The sequence below is a fragment of the Leptonychotes weddellii genome, chromosome 5 (assembly GCF_054177405.1).
Source record: "Leptonychotes weddellii isolate Sample4059 chromosome 5, ASM5417740v2, whole genome shotgun sequence".
Taxonomy (NCBI): Eukaryota; Metazoa; Chordata; class Mammalia; order Carnivora; family Phocidae; genus Leptonychotes; species Leptonychotes weddellii.
In genome coordinates this window covers 61,401,632-61,414,359 of record NC_138373.1, presented here as the reverse complement: position 1 = coordinate 61,414,359, position 12,728 = coordinate 61,401,632, and the positions used below count along the sequence as shown (strand labels likewise).

Below are 12,728 nucleotides of genomic sequence, written 5' to 3'. Positions count from 1 at the left end.
AAGGCAGCTAATACTCGAATTGCTTTATGGTTAATTATGACACACGAGAGCAGCTTTTATCGAATATTTATGCACATATTCCAAAGGGAAGGAAATGTGGAGGAAGGCGCATCAAGTGGAGTCTCTCGGCTTCTGGTTCAGATTCTGCCACACTTCCGAAGGTGAGACCTCAGAAGACTGTGTTGGAGTGGAAGGTTGTTAAAAAGTATCTAGCCCCTAGCCACGCCTGTTTTGTACTGAAAACTTGGGAAACGGTGGCCTAGACTGTGTTCCTAGATCCTAGATCCAGTGTTCCTTACCTGATCTATAGGAAGGTGTATTACAGAATGGGTCATCTTTCTGTACCTTTTCTTCTCTGAGTAGACATTCCGGCTGCTGGTGTTAGTAATTTTCTCTTTTCCTTTGTTTTGAAATGCCTTGAAAACGTTTCAGAATAGGGATTTGAGAGCCCAGAGCAGTGCCTAAAAGCAGGATCTGAAGACAACCTTGAGCCATGCACCCTGAAGAGCCAGACAATCTGGACGCTTATGTGTGACCCATGGTTGCGTGTAGCTCTGGAAGTGTTTCTTCTTGGGGAAAAAAATTAACTGTAATGAAACAGATTATATGTGTGTATGTGTATGCCCAGTATTTGTTGATAGATTTCTCTTTGTACTTTATCAGCCATAAAAGTTGGAAAAGTTTGCTAACTCATTGATTCTTAATATGCTATTCGTAAAGATTAGTTATCCATATATAGTCAATATGTATCTTTAAGTGTTTTTTTTACTTACTATGCCAGTTGTGAGGCACAAGTGAAAACTTGTACTATAAATGCTATAGAAAAACAGCTTATTATTTGTAGTTCATCATTTGTTTTTCATTTCCTTAATTAGAAAGTCTCTGGTGCTTTTAAAAATAGATGGATAGACCATGGGCTTTACAAATTTATGTACTTGAAGTTCTGCAGTTGACATTCCTGAGAATAATAGGGTAATAAAAAATTTTAAATTGACTGAAATAAAACAGTGAATATAGTGATGTGTAAAATCCTTATGTGGCACAACCAGTATTTTGCTTACCTGAGAAAATTGGTACTAAGAAAAGGTAACTTAAGGTGAATCTGCCCAAAATGGACATTACAGTTTTCTAGTAGTGGGAGAGAAAAGAGAAAGTAAACCTTTATTTTATATTTAACATTTTTAGTTTTAATTGCAAATATGCACTGTTTTGTGGAATGAATCAGACATGAAAAAGTATGGTGGTATCACATAGCATCATTGTATTTCAAATCATGCTTTTCAAATTACCCTCTTTTGAGGAACCCATTGGGCCACTATCTATGTGGTTTTTCTTTTCAACTGTTAAGTGGTCTGATTATGCCACATCCTCAGTTGTGGATGGCTTTGCTGTGATTCAGCCATTTCCCTATTACTTTTATTGACCTAACATATCTTGCAGTTTCAGTTTGCAGTTGATTAGATTTTTATTTGAACCAAACTGCCAAATGCTGACGTGTCTAAGTATCCCTCCCCTGTTGATAATTAGTGCTTCTCAAACTTTAATGTGCATGGGAATCACCTGAACTTCTAAGAAGCCCCCAGGTGACACCCTTGCTGCTCTACTGCCCAGACCACAAACTACTGCCATCCAGTAGCAGTTCCATGCCAGTCACCTATGTCACCTTATTTTATTTTTATTTTTATTTAAGTAATCTCTCTGCCCAACATGGGTCTCAAACTCGACCCAGAGATCAAGAGTTGCATGCTCCTCCGACTGAGCCAGCCAGGTGCCCCTCACCTGTGTAATTTTAAAGCTTTTTAGGACTCACATGGTAAAAAGTAAAAATGGGGGGAAAAAACCCAAGTAAAATAAATTTTTTTTATCATCTCATCATGTAATCAACATGATTCTTTTATTCAGACTAAGTCTTCAAATCTTCAGTGTATTTTACATATACAGGGCATCTCAGTTTAGATTAGCCACACTTAAAATGCTCAGTAGCCACATTTGGCTAGTGGCCACTGTGTTGAACATCACTTCTGGAGGCTAGAATCTAGACCAGAGCTGTTTTCCATGTATTTTTAGATTGGCCCCATCAGCATCCTTTGGGAACTTGTTAGAAATGCAAATTTTGGGGCCCCACCTCATACTACTCTCATTAGGAATGTTTGGGTTTCAGTAACTTGTGTTTTAAAAACTGCAGGATATGACTACAAAATGTATATGTGGTATTCTGGATGGGATTCTAGAACAGAAGAAGTCCATTAGGGGAAAACTAAGGAAGTCTGAATAGAGCATGGCTGTTACTATGTATCAGTATTCGTTCACGGAATATAACAAATGTACCATACTAACATAAGATGTTAATGGTAGGAGAAACTGTATATAGGATCTATGGGAACTCTCTGTGCTATCTTTGCAGTAATTCTTTAAATCATCTAAAAAAGTTTTGTTTTTTTAGAGAAGCTCTCCAGGTGATTCTGCTCACTAAAAGTTTGAGAAGCCCTGCTCTAGATCACTGATATGACCTACACTGTTGCACCTTGGATGGGTAGGATGGCTGCTAGGTTTAGGTTTGGTAAGGTAAAAATAATAGTATTTTGTTAGAAGAGCTAAAATCTGTAAAGCATTATACCAAGTGCTTTACATGTATTTACTCATTTCAGTATGTGATATCTACTGTTAATAAGCTCCATTTTCACAAATGGAAGAAAACGAGGCTCAGGTTAAGTGACTTGTCTTAGATCACATAGCTAGGAAGAGGCAGAGGCAGGTGCGTTTGAGGAGGGACTGATTTTATAAGCCATCAGTTAATTTGTCAGTATTTTTCTAGTCACAACTTTTTTTTTAAGATTTATTTATTTATTTTAGAAGGAGAAGGAGAGAGAGCAAGCACGCATGCACCAGGGAGGGGCAGAGGGAGAGAGAGAGAGTCTGAAGCAGACTCTGCACTGAGTGTGGAGCCCATCACGGGGCTTGATCTTACAGCCCTGAAATCATGACCCGAGCTGAAACCAAGAGTTGGACCCTAACTGACTTCGCCACCCAGGCGCCTCCGAAACTCTTGCTTTTTTTTGAGTAAGCAGTGATTAGCGTGGATACTTTGTATCATCCTTATAGTTTACAGAATACTTTTTCTCTTTTCCATTCTCACAAGAATCTTTTGAGATTTGTATTGTTTTACAGGTAAGTTAAGGTGCTCAGAGTCTGAGCAGCAAAAAATGGCAAATTGTAATACTGTAACAGGCCTCTAACCCTGAGTTCTGTGCTCTCTTGCCACAGAAGAATTTAGAATACATTTTGCAGTTAGAGTGGTATCTTTAAAAGTTTGCTGAAAATTACCAGTATTTTGCTATATATTACTGGTTTGTTAAAAAAATCAGTTTTATTGAGTTAGAATATGTGTACACTAATATACAGTAACACTCGACAATGGAAAGGAGTGAACTACAGGTACATACAACAACATGGATGAATCTCAAAAGTGTTCTAAGTGAAATAAGCCAGATATAGAAGGCTCATATGGTATGATTTGTGGGTACCTTCCTATCACCACTTTACTTCCTTTAGTAAGCAGTGATTAATGTGACGCTCTGTGTCGTGCTTTATAGTTTACTAAGTACTTTTTCACATTTTCTCTATCCATTCTCACAAGGATCTCTTAAAAATTTTTTTTTAGTATAATTGACAGTTACATTAGTTTCAGGTGTACAACAGCATTTCAACATTCTCTATTCCTTATGCTGTGCTCCCCACAAGTGTAGCTACCATCTGTCACCATACAACACTATTGCAATATTATTGACTATATTCCTTATGCTGTGTCTTTTATTCCCATGACCTATTCATTCCATAACTGGAAGTTTGTATCTCCAAGTCTCTTTCACCCATTTTGTCCATCCCCTTCTGCTCCCCCTCCAACCCTTTCCCAGGATCTCTTAAGGTTTATATTCTTTACTGTTTTACAGATGGATGTACAATTCGTTTAGGCATTCATTAGTTGATAGGCCTTTGAGTTGTTTCCAGTTTCTGGCACTTAAGAATAAAGCTGTTATGAATGGTCATATAAGGCTTTTGCGTGGACTTATGCTTTCATTTTTCTTGGGTAAATACCTAGAGGTATTGAAAAGCAATGGCTAGATCATATGGTAAATGCATGCTTAATAACTTTATAAGAAACTGGCAAAATGTTTTCCAAAATGGCTTTACCATTCTGCATTCCCACCAGCAGTGAACGAGAATTCCAGTTGCTGGTATCCTTACTATATGAAATATCCTTTACATATTTACTTAAAGCCATTCTAATGTGTGTGTGGGGAGTGATAGTTGGTGCTTTGAATTTACATCATTAGGGTTTGTTTTTTTTTTTAAGATTTTATTTATTCATTTGAGACACAGAGATACAGAGAGAGAGAGCATGAGCAGGGAGAGAGGCAGAGGGAGAGGGAGAAGCAGACTCCCCGCTGAGCAGGGAGCCCGATGCGGGGCTCGATCCCAGGACGCTGGGATCATGACCTGAGCTGAAGGCAGACACTTAACCATCTGAGCCACCCAGGCGCCCCTCATTAGGGTTTTTTAAAAAACAGTATTACTGAGGTATAACTGCTGTATAATCTGCATATATTTTAAATGTGTAATTTGATGACCTTTGATATATATGTATATACCTGTGAAACCATCACCATTATAAGGAATGTATCTAACTTCCCCCCTCACCCCCCAAGTTTCCTTGAGCCCAAGGGTAATTCATTACCTTGTTTTCTGGTCAATATTGATTTGCTTTCTGGCACTATAGATTTGTTTGCATTTTCTAGAATTGTATGTAGATGGAACCATATAGTATGCACTTTCTTGTCTGGATTTTTTTTTTCCACTCAGCAAAATTATTGTGAGATTTATCCAGTTTGTTGTGTGTATTAGTAGTTAATTCCTTTTTGTTGCTGAGTGATAGCCTATTGTGTGGATATATGATAATTAGTTTATCCATTCACCTCTTGATGGTCATTTGGATTGTATTCAATTTGGGGCTATTAGAAATAAAGCTGCTGTGAACATTCACCTACAGGTCTTTGTGTGGATACATGCTTTCATTTCTCTTGGGTAAATACCTAGGGGTAGCTTCCCTGGGTCCTATGGTAGATGTATATTTAAAATTTTAAGAACCTGCCAAACTTTTTCCAAAGTAGTCTTACCATTTTACATGTCCACCAGCAGTGTGTGAGAGTTTTAATTGCTCCACATTCTAGAAAACACTGGTGTATGAATATTAGTCATTCTAGTGGATGTGTAGTATTATTTCTTTATGGCTTTAATTTGCATTTCCCTAATAACTAAAGATGTTGGGCATGGGCTTATTTACCATCTATAGATCTTTGGATAAGTGTTTATATCTTTTGCCCATTTTTTATTGGGTTGTCTTATTGACTTGTACAGTTCTCTGTATATTTATATGTGAGTCCTTTGTTGAAGATAAGTTTGTGTTTATATTCATGAGGGATGTAGGTCTTTAGTTTTTCTTATAACGTCTTTGTCTGGTTTTGGTATGAGGATAATGCTGACCTGATAGAATGAATTGGGATGTTTTTCCTCTGTTTCAGTTTGCTTCAAAAGCTTTGTGTAGAATTGGTATTATCTTCCTTATATTTTTGGTAAAATTCTCTACTGAAGCCATCTGGGCCAGGACTTTGTGGGAAGGTTATTTATTTATTATTTATTTTTAAAGATTTTGTTTATTAGAGGACATGAGAGAGAGTGCATGCTCAAGAGCCCACAGCAGAGGGAGAGGGAGCAGGGAGACCGACTTTCACGCAAGGCTTGATCCCAGGACCCAGGGACCATGACCTGAGCCGAAGGCAGATGCCTAACCAACTGAGCCACCCAGGTGCCCCTTGGGAAGATCTTAAAAGATTTTTAAAGACCGATCGATTTATTTAGTAGGTATAGGGCTATTTAGGTTATCTGTTTCTTCTGAAGTTCTGGTCATTTGTCTTTCAGGAAATTTGTCTGGTCATCTAAGTTGTTGGATTTACAGGCTTAAAGTTGTTCATAATATTATCTTCCTTTTGATGTCTTTAGATCTGTAGTTGTGTCCCCTGTCTCATTCCTGATATTGGTAATTTGTGTTTTTTTTTCCCATTTTATTCTGGATCAGTTTGACTAGAGTGTTATCAGTATTACTGATCTTCTTTAAGAACCAGCTTCTGATTTCATCTAACATTTTTTCTGTTTTTTTTTTTTTAATTGACTTTTGCTCTGCTCTTTCTCATGTTCTTTCTTCTGCTTATTTGGGGTTTAATTTGCTCTTCATCTAGTTTCTTAGAGTGGAAGTGTACATGATTGATTTGAGACCTTTTCTAATATGGGCATTTAGTGATATGAGTTTTCTCTGAGCACTACTTTAGCTGCATCCCATAAATTTTGAGATGTCTTGTTTTCATTTACATTTCAGTTCAGATTTCCTGTTTGATTTTTTTCTCTTCTGAATTACTTAGAAGTATGTTGTTTAGATTCCAACAAATTTGTGGGTTTTAAGCTATGTTTTGTTAATTTATAACTTAAATTCAGTTGTTAGAGAGTATACCTTGGTATGATTTCAGTCCTTTTAAGTTTATTGAGATTTGTCTCATGGCCCAGAATACAGTGTGCAGAAAATGTATGTTTTTTATTTTTTATTTTTATTTTTTTAAAGATTTTATTTATTTGAGAGAGAGAATGAGAGAGAGCACATGAGAGGGGGGAGGGTCAGAGGGAGAAGCAGACTCCCCGCTGAGCAGGGAGCCCGATGCGGGACTCGATCCAGGGACTCCAGGATCATGACCTGAGCCGAAGGCAGTCGCTTAACCAACTGAGCCACCCAGGTGCCCCAGAAAATGTATGTTTATAGGAGACTGCTAAACTGGCTGTCCTGTTTTTAGCATTTCCATAAGCTCTGTATGAGTGTTCCAGTTGTTGGTATCAGCACTTTGTATTGTCTTTGTTTTGTAAAAATAACTTTATTGTGGTAGGTATGTGATAATCTCTTTTTGATTTAACTTGCATTATTGGATTTTCAGTGTTTTGTAAAATAAATTTGAATAAAAATTAAGAATCATGTTGTGTTTTCTTTTCCAGTAGAGGACGAAAGCTCTGAGGCCTTGTAGTAGTAGTAGTAGTTCATCATTTGTGTGCTACATAAATGCTACTTTTCAGTTTTCTAAAAGTTTGAATGTTTGCCTTTTAAAATTTACTTTGAAAGAGGATCTGTAAAAGCTATGTGAGGATTTTAGTGACTTTTGTGGTTTTTGAGTAGACAGGTATAAAGTGATTTAAATTGTAGTCTGCAGTGACTATTGTGGTAATATATACACAATAGTATTGTATGTATATACCACATTTTGTTTAGGCATTTATCTATTTATGGATATTTGGTTTGCTCCCATCTTTTGGCTATTGTGATTAGTACTGCTGTTAACATGGATGTACATAAATCTTTTCAAGTCCCTGCTTTGCGGTGTTTTGGATGTGTACCCAGAAGTGGAATTGCTGGGTATTTTGAAAAACCACTGTATTGTTTACCCTGGTGGCTGCACCATTTTGCATTCCTACCAGCAGTGAACAAGAATGGCAATTTCTCCACATCCTCACCAACACTTATTTAGGGTTTTTGTTGTTGTTGTTGTTGTTTTTTGTTTGTTCTTTACAGTAGCCATCCTGATTGGTATGAAGTGGTATCATTGTAGTTTTGATTTGCATTTCCCTAATGATAGTGATGTTGAGCATCTTTCCCTGTGCTTATTGGCCATTTGTGTTTCATCTTTGGAAAAATATCTGTTCAAGTCCTTTGCCTATAGTGACTCCTATCACAATGTTAATTTGGAGTAGATTGGCATCATTTAAGCATTAAAAAAAATATATATTTTTTATTTTTTTGAAGTTACTGATGTCTGACTAGAACTTTGCAATAGCCAGATGTTAATAATCACTACACTTGTATTTGCCTTTGTTTTGTAGATTGTCTTTTTATATTTTTATTATTTGTTAAAATTTTATTTATTTGACAGAGACACAGCAAGAGAGGGAACACAAGCAGAAGGAGTGGGAGAGGGAGAAGCAGGCTTCCCGCTGAGCAGGGAACCCGATGCAGGGCTCCATCGCAGGACCCTGGGATCATGACCTGAGATGAAGGCAGACGCTTAACGACTGAGCCACCCAGGCACCCCAGATTATATCTTTTTTTAAAGCACAGGATTTGGTAAACATTTGAAAGTAGTTGAATATAAATAGTTATTTCAAAGATTTTCTTTAAGAGGGTAATGTATATAGTTTTGGAGGAATATCTGAATGGGCTGTGAAGAGAACGAAGTTTTTCTTCTAGAGTAAATTATTAGAGGATTAGAAATCCTATTAAGTTTTATAACAACCAAGGTTGTGATTTTCTGATTAATATATGACAACTTGTATGATGGTATGAACTGAGACCGTGAACATGGGTGCTTCCCCAAAGGAAAATCAAGGTGTTCTTACTATAAGGTGGGCAGGTGAAAATGCCACAGAGGCAAGATCAAATTTTTGTGAACTGTAAAAAAAGTTAATTTCTTTCTTTCTTTTGTTTTGTTTTTTTCTAAAGATTTTATTTATTCGGTAGGGAGAGAGAGAGCACAAGCAAGGGGAGCAGGGGGCAGAGGGAGAAGCAGGCTCCCCGTTGAGCAGGGAGCCCCATGTGGGGCTCAATCCCAATCATGAGCAGAACTGGAGGCAGATGCTTAACTCTTAACTGACTAAGCCACACAGGTGCCCCTCTTTGGTTTTTTTTTAAATTAAAAATGATCATTTTAGAAAGTTCTTAGTAAGAAATTTAAAAAATGGGGCTCAGGTGTTGAGGGTACAGAAGAAGAATCCATTGATTGGAGTGCATTTAGAAGAGAAAAAAACTGAAAAATATGGAAGCAGAATTGATCATCAAAGAAGAGTGGTTTTAAAGGTTAACATGGAGCCATTATCAATGTAGGTAGCTTATGAAATAGGAGAATCTGAAGGAGAAGGAAGTTAACTTACTGGCTCAAGAAAAAGTTTTTATTTCTTAGACTTTTTACTAGTTCTGAGGGTTTTTTTGTTTTTGTTTTTTGTCTTTTGTTTTTACCTTATAGGCTATCTTCCTGGTATCCTACACCATCACATTAAAACTCTTAGTGTGAGCAAATGGACCTGAAGGGATTAAATTCCAGTTTAATCTTTAATCCTTTTGGTCTGAAAGGGCTTGATCAGGGTGCTTTACTAAAGTACTGAGTGTGCGAATTTTTTAATACAGTAGGCTCCTCACTTTCTGCTGTCATATATCAGCTGGATCAGTATTTACTTTCCACTGATAGTAAAGAATCCTACTACCCCTTAAATAATTGTAACTCATGTTTTGATGAGAAAAACAGGCACGGATTCTCCATAAACGCAGTGTGTAAAAGTAACTAAAGAAACATGAGTTTATTTAAATTATTCAAACATGTCAGCATAATGTAAGATATTTTAATATGAATATAAAATATGCACGATATCACTTTTAATTTGGATTTAAATCTAGTCCTTAAAATCCAGAGGGGGAAAGGTCAGTATGGCACTATAAGATGCTCTGGGCTCATCTTGTGTATTTTCTGCCTCAGTCCTTGGATCAGCCATTTCTCCAAAGAGCCTTGATTCCTTTATTTGGAGAATGGTATTAGAAACCATATCTGGGTGCTAGGTATACTTGTTGATGCTAGGCTGTCATTTTTACTGACAGGGAAATATGCATGTGTATACTAAGCAATATATAGATGTATATCTGTAATATTTCTGTATGAAATCACCTTTATGTAATTTTATCTGTAGTAAGCTAAAAATGAGTTCATATTGATGTCTCCAAATCTAATCCATGGATCACTCTAATCTTTTCTGCAGGATTATAAATTCCCACTCAGTCATTGAGAAACCTGGCTCCCATCATCCACATTCCATTTAATTAATTATTTAATTCTAGTATACATATATGGCAGTATCAGAATTTTTGACTTGTACCCCCATGAGAAATGTTTTTATCAGCTTAGAATATAGTACTTATGTATAGTTTCTTTGCCTATATTCTTATAGACCTCACTTATCTCCAAGATTTCCAAGAAGCATCCTCCTTCAGAGGTTGTTCCATATATTTGTCATATTGTTAGACTGTCTTGTCTTATCTGCTCTCTTGGGAAATCCTGTGATTCCCCCGACCTCCTGAATGATTTTTTAAAATTTGGGTACATGAAAGCTCATGATTTGTGTTGTAAAGATTAATGGGTTTTGACAAGTGTGCAATGTCATATATCCACCATTACAGGATCATACAAAATAGTTTTATTGACCTAAGAGAATCTCCTGTGCTTCACCTCTGGAACCCTCCCTCCTGTCCTCCCATTCCTGGCAACCACTGTTTCTATGGTTTTGACTTCTCCAGAATGTGATACGCTTAAAGTCATTCAGTATATAGCATTTTCAGACTGGCCTCTTTCACTTTGCAAAATACATCTAAGATTAATTTGTGTCTTGTCCCTTAGCTTGATGCCTTATTTTTATTGCTGAATAATATTCCATTGTGTGGATGTCTCACAGTTTATCATTTCTCCTATTGAAGGACATTTTGGTTACTTCCAGTTTTTGGCAGTTATAAATAAAACTGCTGTAAACATTTGCATGCAGGGCCTTTTGTGGACATAAGTTTTCAACTTATTTGGGTAAATACCTTGGAGTGTGATCGCTAGATCGGACGGCAAGACCATGTTTAGCTTTGTAAGAAATTGCTCAGTTGTCTTCAAAGTGGCTGAACCATTTTGCATTCCTACCGGCAATGAATGAAAGTTCTGTTGCTCTACATCCTCACTTGCACTTGGTGTTGTCAGTTTTTTGGATTGTAGCCATTATAATAGGTATGTGCTGTGTGTCTTGTTTTAATTTGTAATTTCCTAATGACATAATGTTGAGCACCTTTTCATGTGCTTATTTGCCATCTGTATGTTTTCTTTCATGGTATCTTTTTCAGATCCTTTTCCCATTTCCATTCCATTCAGAACCCATTCCATACTGGGTTCTTTTTGTTGACTTTTAAGAGTTCTTTGTATATTTGGTATACAAGTCCTTAATCAGATATGTGCTTTGAAAATACTTTCTTTTTGTGTGTGGTTGACATTTTTATTCTCTTAGCAGTGTCTTCCACCAAGCAGAAGTTTTTAATTTTAATAAAGTCCTAATTTTTTTTATGGGTTGGGTATTTGGTGGTATACCTTAAAACTCCTTGTCAAACCCAAGGTCATATTTCTTTTCTTTTAAATTGGAATATTTTCTCCATTCTTGTAACAATCCAAGAAAAAGTCATTATGTCCACCCTTATTTCTGACTAAGACTTCATGGCACGAATTGCCCTAAAATACCCCACGCAAATGTCATTTTTAGTAAAATATGCTTGCTTCCCCAAATGCTTCTTTTGTTGTTTCCTCATTTTTGTTTCAGATTTAAATCTTGGTTTTGAATTTCCTTTACTAATTTATGTTTGACTATGTTCTCTCCTGCTTTCCAGTTACCCAGTTATTTCCTGTTATCCCTCTGTTGTCCCCATTTTGCTATTTCTTTATGGCTAGAATCGCTGATAATATCAATCACTGTATTTTCCTTCCCTTCTTTAGATTTAAAGAAATGTCTTATATTCTATACTTTTTTATTCTTGGAAAATAAGGATCATGCATTATGAAAAATAAGTGCTCACTAGGGGCTTATGATTTTTTGTTGTACAAGTATACAGTTTACAAAATTATTTGGTATAATTTCTTATTCTGAAACTTAATACTGGAATTGTTCTTAACTATTTGTTGTCCTCATTAAGTTTAATTGATTTATTTTATTTATTTGACAGAGAGAGATACAGTGAGAGAGGGAACACAAGCTGGGGGAGTGGGAGAGGGAGAAGCAGGCTTCCCGCTGAGCAGGAAGCCCGATGCAGGGCTCGATGCGGGGCTCGATCCCAGGACCCCAGGATCATGACCTGAGCCGAAGGCAGATGCTTAACGACTGAGCCACCCAGGTGCCCCTAATTGATTTCTTTAGTAAAGGCCTGTTTAGGGATTCTTCATTTTAAGCAAGTACTTTTAAAACTTCTTGGGGAACTTCACGTCAAGAATAATGGCTTAAATTGTATTTTTAAGTTGGTTAGTAAGTATGTGTGTGAGGCTATATTAATATTTTGTTGCTCATGGCACTAGAATTGCTAAATTGGTTGTATATCTGTGTATTAAGCTTAACGTGTAGACTCATTCCAAAAAAATTGTAGACTTATTAATTACGGATGCATTTACTATATGTCTCTTAAGATTGTGTTTACTTGTTTACTTTTTTGATATACTTAGTAAAGATATCATGCTGAGAGATGTACTTGATTAAAACAGATGTCCTAGGGGAGGGAGATAACAAGTGCTGAGGTGTGTCATTTTTGGTAGGAAAGAAAATGAGAAAAAATGACAAAGGAGAAGGCTATTAAATTTTAAAATAGCCTCATAGGAAGTTCTGAATCTGACGTGGGGGAAGAGAAGTAAAAGATGTAAGCAACTGTGTGTGTATCTGTGTGTATATCTGTTCTTGTTGAAACATGAGGAAGAAGACTGGTAAGAGGCATGGAAAGCCTATGTGGGTATTTTTGAAACTGCCAAGTAAAGCAATGGTTGGTACTGGGCAGTAGATATGCAAAAACTTTATATGTATTGGTGGTTGGG

The 12,728-nt window shown here is 36.6% G+C and overlaps 1 protein-coding gene across 6 annotated transcripts in view; it reads left to right on the top strand.

The window, feature by feature from the left end:
- The window catches only part of ARHGAP12 (Rho GTPase activating protein 12), a 117,911-nt gene that overhangs the window by 945 nt on the left and 104,238 nt on the right, over positions 1–12,728 (top strand). The window contains exon 1 of one of the 6 annotated variants that reach the window (XM_081820826.1): positions 12,024–12,043. The exons of the other annotated variants lie outside the window; for them this stretch is intronic. The gene's annotated coding sequence lies outside the window, so the exon portion shown is untranslated. Of the gene's footprint in view, positions 1–12,023; positions 12,044–12,728 lie in introns of those variants that run through there. 6 annotated transcript variants of the gene reach the window in all.